Below are 12389 nucleotides of genomic sequence, written 5' to 3'. Positions count from 1 at the left end.
CTCCTGCATTAAGGTATGGATATACCATGGCTGATGTAACAGCACAAAGAGGCTGATGTAACACCACAAATATCTTAGGAAGAAAGGATAGGCAATATGAAACCAAAAGCTTAATAAAGTAGATAAGTAGTCAGGAAAGAAGCTTTCTCCAGCTGTGGGTGTTATCAGCACCTCTGACCTCAGCTGCGCTTTTCCTTTTATCTCTGCCACTGGTTCATCTGTTCATCTGCCTCCTAATACAGTTCTGAATATTTTAAAAGGGAGGGAGAAAGCTCACATATTGCACTATGGGGGCAGAACAGTTTATGTTGGCATTTTCAAGTGAACTGCTGAATATATTTGGAAAGCAAAATCAACAGCCCTCCAGAACATTCTCAGATCTCCTTTTCTGCCTGAGCTTTGTCTTCTCAATTCTTCACCTTGTTTCAATCCTCAGATCCTCTTAGTGTCATCTGGAATGGAATTGTTTTTCTCAGAGTGTCTGGTATGATGCTATGTTTTGGTTCTAGGAAAAAATCAGTATTAATAACGTGCCAATGTTTATAGTTGCTGCTAAGCAGTGTTGTGCAGAACCAAGGCCATTCTGAGTGAAGGGCACAAGGAGCTGGAAGGGAACAGAATCAGGACAGCTGACTTAAACTGGCCAAAGGGGTATTCCAGACCACATGGTATCATAAGGGAGGAGTTTTGAAGGGGTAAGAGTTCATCTTGCTCTCTTACACTGCTCAGAGGGCTAGCTGTGCATCAGTAGGAGGATGGTGAGAAATTGCTTGTGCATCACTTGTTATATACATTCATATATATAAATATATACATGTATATAGTTGTCATAATTACTATCATTTTCTCTATCTATTTCTACTCTTACTATTCCCCATGGCTAACCACTACTTGGAGGACATAGACCTTTCTCCCAGTTTGTAATTGACTGTACAGGGGCTCAAGTTATCTTGAAAACATAGAACCTGAATGCAATCTCTGTGGAGCATCTGAGAACTCTGCAGGTAGAATTTTACCTCCTGTCACTGGGCAGAAATGTTGAGAAATGCTATGTTTATCTCACCAAAATTAATGCTCTCTCTTCATCATGAAAACAGAGCTTGGGCCAGAAATTTGGTTCTTTATTAAGATCAAAAGATTTAGTAGATGAAAGCACCACTATGTTCATCCACCTTGTCAACCTTTAACAATGCAGATTGATTAGAATCTTCATTTGTAGCTTTCCAGTTAAATTTCATCAGCTCTGTCTAGAAAAACTCTTGTCAGAATAATAATATTCAGCTGAAGTTTTCAGATAGACAAATTTGAACAGTGATATCAAGTCTTCAGCTGCAGTTATATTGAGAATTTTTGAACAGAAAGTCTGTAATCTCATTACATCTTTGGAGAATGCCACAGAAAAATTCAGTAATCATTTAAAAAGGCAAATAATATAAAGGAAATCAGGCCATTAGTCTAGCCTGAGGGGAAGTAGGGCATGGGACTGCCATCCCTACACTGTCTGCCTTATGCTTCTGTTTTGGTCAAGGCCCCCTCACTATCAATGCATTTTTTTCCTAGCAGTTGTAGGAAAAAACCCAGCTAGGTGGGAGCTGAGACAACTCTTCTCTGCATCACAGGACTAGTAGAGGCACAGATGTGGTTTGAATGTAGGGACACAGTAATATATTTTTTTTAATATTAACATTTTAAGATGATGGCAGAGATAGAACTTCGTTCATATTTTCAATGTCTCATCATGATCCATGCCCTAAATTTTGAATGCCCAGTCTAAAGTACTTCTTGGGGTCTGCTTTTTTGAAAATGCTGAGCAGTCATATTTTGAAAATCTGGAGAATTGATGAGCACACAGTTCAGTGCTAGAAGTTGTCATTCTCCTGAAATAACTCTGTAGGACATGCCCTGGAATGCAGCATTCTCTCTGGATGACTTGAATGTTGCAATTTCATAAGCAGTTTCAAGAATTCTTAGGCCAGTAATCTTTTAAATAGAATGCAAATGCAAAGCATTTCCATGGAAATGAATGCATATGCTTTGGAATCCTTCATTTGCAGCATGGCTCCCACATTAAATAGCAAGCTTCTCTTAGCTGTAGCAGGAACACTGAATTACTGACTCTTACAGCTGATTTTTAGATTTAGATGCAATCATATATCTTCAATTACTAATATGTTGAGTTGTGCTGTTTTTGAACAGTTACCTTTCATGATTCCCAGACTGATGCTGTTAATTTCTTTCATGCATTTCTAAGGAAAACTGGAGTCTTGATGTAGACTAATGCTTCTGTCATTGGTTAGGCACAGTGCCCCCTATCTTCTGGGGTTTGTTTTAACTGAAAGGCCTTTGGGATTCTACAGCTATATGTAAAGTAAAATAATGACCGGACTTCTGTTTCAGAATACTGGGACCACTGAATTTTGTACATCCTGGGTAAAGAATATTTGATCATCAGATCCATTTTCTATGGAGAAAAGGTTTTGTTTTCTTTCCTTAAAACTGCTGTGTTGTAGAATATTTTCTTACACCCTGAAAATATGTGCTCATTTTGCATGTTTCGTTCAGTAGCTGCAAACTTGGAAGAGCTTAGGGCTGCAGAAGGAAATCCTCATGCAGAGAGACAAAGTGCTGATATAATTAGCTGGTCCCTTTGTGAGGTGATGATGTAAAAACCAGGTTAGTGGCAGAGTGACAAATCTGAACTCCTTAGATTTCTTGATTATCTTGGCAAAATTACTGCTTATCAACCTCTTCACATTACTTTGCCCCCGAGAGCTTAACAAAGCAAGAAAATGAAAACTGAAAGGCCTTTTAATTCTACATCATTTCCATTGCTTGGCATTATGAAAATAATGGTACCAAAAAGAAAGCTAACGAGTCAGGACGCTGTGATAGCCAATCTCTGTATTTTTTCTATTCCCAAAATGTAGTGGACAGAAGTTCAATGAAGGAAAAGTCTGTCCAACTTCTATAACAGCCTGTTTGGCTACTTTCCTCCTCAGTATGTAGACACAGAGGAGAAGCAGATAATTAGTTAGTTGCACAGGTCACAGTGGCATTTTCCAGACACGGAGACATTTTTAGCATTGCATTCCCAGCTAGATTGGCATCATTTGGGAGATGCTGGCAGTGCTGAAAAGAACAGATGGGATGAGAGAGTGGCGGGATGCACAAAGCGGGATTAAGAGAAGAATGTCTAAAGCAGTTGGGAATTTTATTTAGAGAATAGAAATTAGGAGGACCAAACCTGGGATCAAAATCTGGAGATAAACCATAAATCCTCACTAGCATGTAGAGAAGGGAGAGGGAAAGGAAAGAAAGTTTCTGTGTGGAATACATGGGTCATCATCTCTTTATCTACAGGAAATGGACAAATACATGGGCCTTGCAAAGAAATATCTCTTTATCTAAGTCAATTAACTTCTGATCTTATTTGAAATCACTCAGAGCTTGAACTTGACTGTCACAAAAAATTTGGAAGAGTGAGCAAATTGAGCAGAGTGGGCTCCTTCTTGCACTGAATCATAGAATGGCTTGGACTGGAAGAGACCTTAAAGATCATTCCATTTCAACCCTCTGTTGTGGGCAGGGCTTTCCCCCACTGGATCAGACTGCCTAGGGCTCCATCCAGCCTGTCCTTGAGAACCTCTAAAAATGGGCTATCTTCAGCTTCTCTGTGTAGTCTGTGCCAGTGGTTCACCATCAATGAGTAAATAATTTCCTCCTAATATCTAATATCTTTCCTCTTTTAGTTTAAAACAATTTTCTGTTTGCCTATCCCCGTCAGACCATGTAAAAAGTCAGTCTCTTTCCAGTTTGTAACTCCCATAAGTACTGGAAGATGTCAATGAGGTCTTCCTGGAGCCTTCTCTTCTCCAGGCTGAACAGGCCCAGCTCTCTTCTTTGTAGGACAGGTGCTCCAGCCTTCCGATATAAAAATGGTATCTGATTCTTAGTTTCATCTTCCCCAAGTTGCATATTCCCCAACCCACTTGAACCACTGTGGCTTGTGGATCAAGCAAATTCCCTTCACTTTATACATCTTGGTGCCTTACTGAAGGGCAGTTTACTCATGCAACACGTAAGCATCTCCTGTAATGGCATGGAATGAGGGTGACAGCTCTTATCTAGGAAGGTCATGGGCAATCAGGATTTAGGAAATAGAAATTTAAAATATGGAAATGGACTAACTGGAATGGAAATCAATCTTGCGATAACCTTAATGCCCTTCGCATGTCTTCAGTGGCAAGCAAAAGTAACTTGGAATAGTAGCTTTTATTTAAAGGCTTTAGAAATAACTGTATGTAGATCGCAGCAAAGACTATTTCTATCTGGAACGCTGCTCCCTTCTGTTGAAGAAATCAAAGTGCCCAAATTGCATGTCCAAAGAGGTTAAGGAATAAAAACGGATAGAAAAATAATATGAATTTTGAAAGAGGTTCTATTTCATGTTCAAAGCTCAAAGAGGCTCTGTCTCTCTGTACTGCATTTCCAGAGTAGAAATTATTTTCAAGAGGGATTTTTGTAACAGTAAATATTTAAGATTTTAGAACTGCTAGATTATGGTGATCAATATTCAATGCAAAGATTATTTTTGTCATTTATAAACAGTATTTTAATGTTACAGAATAGTTTTATTCAGATATATTTAGGCTAAAAGAAAGCTCTGTGTTCTCACTGAAATAATTGATCTAAGGTCATGATGAATTATCAGTTAAACTCTTTGGGTCAGTCAGAGTTTAATACCTTTGAGTCCCAGTGCTGCTACTGTAAATGCTGGCACACGTTAACAAATAATAAAGATACCCACCAGGCATGTTGCTGCTTTGGTAGCTTAAATTTTCAGTCTGATGAAATACACTTTGCTTTCACAAAGCATTTTAGTGTGGTAGGGTGCTTTTACAGAGAAATTTAAAGGCATCTGTAAAAGACATGGATATATCACTTCAATTTGATTGTGTATAAAGAGACCTGATTATTTTCCTTATTCTGCTCCATACATACTAGGTAATATAAAATGAAATGAAATGAGCCATAGAAGAAAATTAATTTGAAAAAAACTTGGTTAAAAAGAAGAACTGGGGGGAATGAGATTGATTTGAGGATGATTTTAAAAAGGGCACCAATATGTATTTCTGGATTCATATTATTCTATGAATAATATATGCAATGGGATTATAGCTAATGAAAGGATGAGTCAAGAAACAAATGGGTTTATTTTGCCAGTGGGAAATATCAAGCAGAGTATAAGCAGTACTGCTGTATGTAGGCTTCATAACTTCATTCTGTTCTAGCTATAACGTGTGCTCTGAAAAAAAACATATTGCTCACAATAAGGAGATCTTAAAGCTTGGGAAAAAAAAAGAAAAAAAAGGAAAAAAAAAGTAAAGTAAAACAACAAGAATTGGTATATCCTTCATAATTTTGAAGAGCCATTTCCTGTCAGTCTGCCTCCACAGTCATGCACAGAGCTATGCTGGATTGCAGCGTAGGAAGAGAAACCAGACCGATATCTGCTATTAGCCATTTCTTTGTACTGTACCACCACAGAGAAGTGACAAATAGTGTAAGCCTAACTGGATGTTAGAGGTTCAAGTCACGTGCTTTACCTTGCAATTAAGGACAGCTGGAGAGAGGGAAAGGAGGAAGAAGAGGATTCAGTACCTCCTCACACATTCCATGCCACCATAAACATGTGTATCCCCAATGGAAGGACAGTGCTGGCCTTGTGGTGAAGGTTCATAGTCAATCTATGTCTCAAAATACATTCTTGCTTTCCCCCTACTTTCTTGTCCTCAACCTCCTCAAATGTGATTGTGCAACCTTGTCATAACCAGGATTAAGGAGCTGATTTGGTTTAAATACTAACTTCTCATTTATTTCCATTTATTTCAGATTAGATGAGGTGAGATAAAGTCCTGCACCTGATGCGTTATGCTTTTACTTGATGGCCAGTACAACAGAGGAACAGAAGTGAGCACCTCCATGTAGCATTGAGAGGTTAGCTACAGTGGTTATATAGCAGTTATGCTGATGTAAAGTAACTGTGGAGCTGCGCCCTTTCTTTTTCAGCCTGATACATCCATACACCTCTGCTAAACTGTATGGATGAATACTAAAAGTTTAGCTGTTACATAGCAACCTGGCAAGCCACTAATAACTATGTCACACTCAAATATACCCATGTCACTGGTTGCACCAAACTTGAAACAGTATCTTTTATTCCTGATTTATGTTTGCAAGACTGAGACAAGGTCAGGCTCACTACAGCACAAGGAAGGCAGAATGTTGTTACTTAGAGCACGTCTATACAGTTCGTTTCACAATCATGAGATCTGACATTCTGTAAAATAAATCTGGCAAGCAACATATATTTGCATTTGGAAAGAAAGGGAAAAGAAAACAAACTGAGCAAAGCTGAAATGCCAGTATGAGAACTGTGATTACACAGTAGTCATCACTTTAAAAGTTGGCACTATCCACCTGATAATACAAAGTCACTTCAGGTAATTCCCATCCCAAGCATTTAGGAGAAACACTGATACTCTGCTACTGGAAGAGCTACTAATGCAGAGGTTGTAAAGTCAAGGCGCTGTCCTCTTTGCCAATGTATGCAGTTATATTGCAGTGTCATTCTTTTCTTTTAAGTTGGCTAAAGACAGTACAGGGACTCAGACTGGTTGTAAACAAATTGAACCTGTCAAAATGCAAGTGTCTGATTAAAAATTAACTTGCTGACCTCAATTATTGTAAGAAACGCAGCCAAAGCTGTGATTCCTCATATTGAGCCAGTGCTGAGGACTGCCCTGGGTTTCAGTGCTTGTCCTTGTGGTACCACTGCCAAATTACCTCTAGATCAGTTTCCAGACTAGCTAGTGGAGAGAACCATGTGTGCATGTATGAGTTTTTTTGGAGTGAATTAAAAAGAGTGTGACCAGCAGGTTGAGGGAAATGATCCTCCCCCTCTACTCTGCCCTGGTGAGGTCAAATGTAGATTATAGTGTCCAGTTCCGGGCTCCCCAGTTCAAAAAAGACAGGGATATCCTGGAAGGAGTCCAGCAGAGGGCCACAAAGACAACAAAGAGCCTGGAGCATCTCCTTTATGAGGAAAGGCTGAGTAACCTGGGTCTATTCAGCCTGGGGAAAAGAACCAGAGACAGATTGGGTATTTACAGCCAGTAACTAGGGGATTCAGATTCTATATATGTATATATATATAGCTCTATTTTTCATTAATAGGCTTTCATCCTGATCGTGCACAGAGAACAAGAGGATTAAATTGTTCATACTGTTAGCATTTGTGAATGGTGCATTTTCTTTGTTGATGTGTCTGGTCGTATGTACATATACATATATATATGTACTGTGTGTTTATGAACCTATCAGAATATATTCAGTCTCAGTACAGTTTGGACCTGAGAACATGGAGCTGTGGTAGTCTTAACACTACTGGGCTAGCAGATATGACAGCCTCTCATTTTAAACACATAACTTACACAAAACAGATGAAAGAGGATGTTTTGGCCCAATGGAGCTGTTCCTTCGTGCAAAGCTGTTCTTCTGAATTTTATCTTGAAACAGAATCTCATTTAGATCAATCATATGCCTCTGAAATATGAATATTCATTTTCAGTGAAGATCTGTCCTGTTTTGTTGTTTCCCTTTATTCTGCTTTCTGACCAAAAGAGTTCGTTTAGTTCACCATGGGCCAGGCCACCTGCAACACCAAGTAGCAACATACAGGTGACCCCTTAGTTATCCAGCTAAAGTACAGGCTGCCTCCCCAGAGACTGTTCTCTGGCTGAGCCAAGGCTATGTGCACCAGGCTGACACCTTCCCACTTGTTACAAAGTACCACCAGGGCTGGGAGAGCTGTGTGGTGCCAGAGGATCTTGGCATAGCTCTGCTTTACCATCCCACTACAAGAATCTGTACTTTCTTCCACTTTCTTTGCTTTCATTTATGGCACTGCAAAACCTGGGTACTTGGAGAGTGTCAGACTGAGGAAACAAGAGAGAGAGAGACAGTAAAGGTATAATGCAACATGATCATCCCCATCTGCAAGACAATCAACACCACTTTCTTTGTCCATGTCCCACTTTATGAAAAAATCAAGGTGGTTGTATTGCTGGGCATATGTGATATTTTAATATCCCATCTGCTAATGTGATTTAGAACAGCTTTTTCCTTATCTTTATGATGTCCTCAACACCTTTATGTGATTAGGAGAATACAAAGATCTGCCTCAGGGCTGCACAGCTTTCAGTCCTTTCCCCTGTAATTAGGCAGTGCTCCAAGTGTTCCTCTTCTAGAACACAAAATGCAGAAGCTTCTCCAAAGTTTATCATGAGAAAAAGCTGCTCAGGGACCTGAATCCAAATGAGGATTAAGACAAAACAGTCCTGAGCAGAGCTGGCTGCTGGCAGTGTAGGTGTAAGTACTACTCCTCTAAGAGGAAAGCTGCTTGAGGCTTCAACTCCATTGCATTTAAGCCTTGAAGCACGGCTCTCAAACAAACAACAAAGCCTAACCTGTTGGCAACCCATTTTGCCACTCAATGAATCTCACTGACTGATTCTTGTTTTCTCTCTTTGTAGAAAATACTGTGGGCTGAACCAACAACTGCTGAGCCCAGTTTATATTTGGTGGGTTGCTGATGGATTGCAACATAAACAGCTTTATTCCTACTGGAGAAAGAGATAATGGATAAGCTGAGCATGACATATTGCTTATGACAATAAAAGCAGGAGCTGAGTGTTGGAATTTGAGTAGGAATCTGGGCAGAGGAATGTGAATGTGAATACTGGCTAGTACAGGACTGGGTAGTGCCTCATTGTAACTTGTTTATTGATAGAGCAAACTAACTCCTACAGATACTTGCTTGGCTGGAAAAAATAGCGAGTTTTGGTTGGACATTGGTGGGCTCAGATTTGAGCAAAAAAATGATCTAAACTGTTACTACTTTTCTTAGTCAAGCCGGTCTCCTAATACCAGTGAGAGTCAGCAATGCCTCTACCTAGTTGCAGGAGGGAAATTCTTGTTACTTTAAAATAGTGGTGTTCTTTCACCTCTTGCTGTCAATCCATGTTAATTTTTGACTAAAATTAATATATTTCTCATTCATGTTTAGGTCTCCAGTGTTTCTCAGCACTGTTAAAAACAAGAGATAAATGAGAGATGATGGTGTCCCTTGACCATTGTACTCAGCACTGGTAAGGCTGCACCTCAAGTACTGTGTTCAGCTTTGGGTCCCTCACTGCAAGAAAGACCTGGAGCATGTCCAGAGAAGGGCAACAAAGCTGTGAGGGCTCTGGAGCAATAGTCTTACAGAGAGCAGCTGAGGGAGCTGGGATTGTTCAGTCTGGAGAAGAGGAGGCTTAGGGCAGATCTTATCATTCCCTACAGCTCCCTGAAGGGAGGCTGTGGTGAGGTGGGTGTCAACCTCTTCTCACAGATAACAGGGATAGGATGAGAGAAAATGTCTTCAAGTTGTGCCAGGGGAGATTCAAGTTTGATACTAGGAAAAAATTCTTCTCCAAAAGAGTAGTTACATGCTGGAACAAGCTGCCCAGGGAGGTGGTGGAGTCACTGACCTTAGAAGTTTTCAAGAAATGTTTAGATGTTGTACTGAGAGACATGGTTAAGAGGGAAATATGGGTGATAGGGGAATGGTTGGACTGGATGATCTTAGAAGTTTTTTCCAACCTTGATGATTCTATGAAAAAAAAAAAGGAAATAGAAATGCAAGTGTGTGTTGCATGGGGAAAGAAGAAAGATAATATTTTCTGGAATATATTTCCTCCCCTGTCTTTCTTGGGTTCATCATTGTTACTGTTTGCAGCTAACAGAAAAACATCACTTGAAGTAAAAGATATTACAAATGCCAGCTGCTCTAAAGTTTAATCACTAGTTTCTCCTGAAGAGAACGATAACAAGCAGATTAAAATGGACTGCTGTGGCAGTGGCTGGACTGACTGTAACCCACTCCTGTTCTCTTGGAATTCATTTCTTTTGAGATCGTCATTACTGAGGTTCACAAGTGCATGTAATATATAAATCACATCTACGGCAGCAAAGTGATAATTTCTTTGGATGAATAGAAGGTAGCTACACGTGGGTGAGAAAAGTACCATGTTATCCTGTGATTTTTTACAATTTGAACAATTATGGCTGCTATTATTGCCAAAGTGCTACAGGAAGCAAATTCAGTGCTATGTTACTTGTCTGCATCAGAGTTTGTCTTGATCATTGTGACACAAAGAGAGCTTTTTCCTCCTCTAGTGTTAGGATAGTTCAAGAATAGGTGAAGACAAAGACCAACCAGGTGGTTCTTGCCAAGTTTCAGGGCATAGTAACCTTTATTTTTAAAAACCACTAATAGCTTGCATAATATATAGCGTATAGAAGCGATCAATTCTATAACAGCATTGGCTGAACTGAAATCTTGCAGTAAAAATGATAGGAAACGCATTTTAAATTGAACTACTTGAACGGAATCTCTTAGATTACTGATTTTTAAGAGCAGGATGGGTCATTAGAAACATCCAACCTGAATCATGACTCAGGTCATCCAACCTGAATCATGACTCAGAAAGTGAGATCTCCAGCTAATATTTTCCACATATATTCCAAAGATGCATGCTCTACCTTCCTCTCACTGTTACCCAAAGCAAGCTAGGTCAGCAGCACTATAGATTTTATATATGTTTAATCAAGACCAAGAGCATTTATCTACAGAGCCTATTGCTTGTTCCTATCTTTCCCTGCCTCTAATTCTATAGAGTCTACTTGTGGATTTCCAGAGGACTTAAGAATGTCCTCTGGAACTCCAAGCAGCTTCCTCAAGTGTATTATAGACTCAGTTCTTGTCTGCCCAGTGAGCAAAGCAGATTAGATGTGGTGTAACTCTACAGAGTTGTTCCTGGGTCCCTTTGGGTGTTTTGCAATTGAGTAACAGGGATTGCACAATTTCTTTACCAAACCAAAGACAGAGTACATGTTCAGTATCTTGGTATATGATTTGCCTTTAAGGCCAGAACACAGCGATATCAAAGGAGAGATACTGGGGATCAGTATTTCTCAGCAACACCCCAAGCTTCCCACTTACACTCTGCTTTCCATGGATATATTTATACGGTATTTTGCAGTAGATGCAAACTCACTCTACCCACATACTAAGCCCACTTTGAGTGAGTCAGCTCCATCAAACAAGTAGCTCTGGTTTAAGTGGTGCTAAGCCTAAGAGTTTAGAAGGGAGGTTTAATAGCTCCAGTGCAATGCCAGCTCATGACATGGCAGCTACATGGCTTGTGGCAACAGAGGGACCCTGTCTCCTGCTGATTTGCAGATGTCCCCAAGGGGAGGACGAATTAAGACAACTCCTTCCCTGCTATCATTTCTGAAATACTTGCATGAATGTCCCACCCTCTCAGTACTGATCTGCTCTGTATCTCATCCTTGTCATGGGAATCTGTGTGTGCCAATAAAAGGAGAGACCAAGATCATAGAATCACAGAAACATTGAGATTGGAAAAGACCTCTAGAACATTTAGTCTAACCACTGAAAAAGTGTAAAAAAAGATTAATGGGCAGCACTTTTTTCCCTTTGATGCCACACCAGGTTAAACTCAGATGTTTTCTGTGAAGTGGTGGCTTCCAACACTGGTAAGGAAGGGATCTCATCACCCATGTAAGGGCATTCTGATGAGGTCTCAATACAGCAGTGTCTGTGTAATACATGCAAGGCAGGTATGAGAAGCCCGATAGGCAGCAACCACCCAAGGTATATCAGAGAAGTGCAGTTAATTTCCCTGAGAGCTTTGAAGGTTGGGAGATAACTTTGTCACCCCCTTCTTTCCCCATCTTGCTCACTCGTATGCTGCCACCGAAACCACACAGCCCCAAGCTGCTGTAGTTGAAGATTCTTCTGGACAGTGATCTCAGACACAGGGTTTAAATTTGGAGTGATCCTGGATGGAGCCAGGAGTTGGACTGGGTAATCCCTGGGGATCCCTTCCAACTTGGGATATGCTACGATTCAGTGATTCTTACTCTGAGGGTAACAGTAGCCCAGCAATGCTTGTACTTTCCCTAAATGGAAGGACTTTACCACATTTCTCTTTCATGTCAGGGACAACTGCAGAGAACACTTAACTTCTTCCACTGCCTACACAGAGACACTTTGGAAGATAAGTGCTGGGCACAGATAGCTTCCCATCCTGAGCTGACATGATGCAGAAGGACTTTGGGAGGAGGTGTATTGCTAATGCAAGCCTCTTGACCTCTCTTTGTCTATTAGGTTTTACACAACTCCATGCCATAGTTTACTCAGTTCCAGAAAAACTTTTACCAGGGCAACTTTTACCCTATGCCATCTGTTTTTTGTTTGTTTG

The 12389-nt window shown here is 40.2% G+C and overlaps 1 protein-coding gene across 1 annotated transcript in view; it reads right to left on the bottom strand.

Moving 5' to 3' along the window:
- Positions 1–12389, bottom strand: part of TYR (tyrosinase) — a 45842-nt gene that overhangs the window by 6647 nt on the left and 26806 nt on the right. The gene's annotated exons all lie outside the window — the stretch shown is intronic.

The sequence above is a fragment of the Tympanuchus pallidicinctus genome, unplaced genomic scaffold (genome assembly GCF_026119805.1).
Source record: "Tympanuchus pallidicinctus isolate F22 unplaced genomic scaffold, pur_lepc_1.0 scaffold11, whole genome shotgun sequence".
In the NCBI taxonomy this organism is placed as follows: Eukaryota; Metazoa; Chordata; class Aves; order Galliformes; family Phasianidae; genus Tympanuchus; species Tympanuchus pallidicinctus.
The sequence above is the reverse complement of the archived record's forward strand: the minus strand, read 5'-3'. Positions and strand labels throughout refer to the sequence as shown.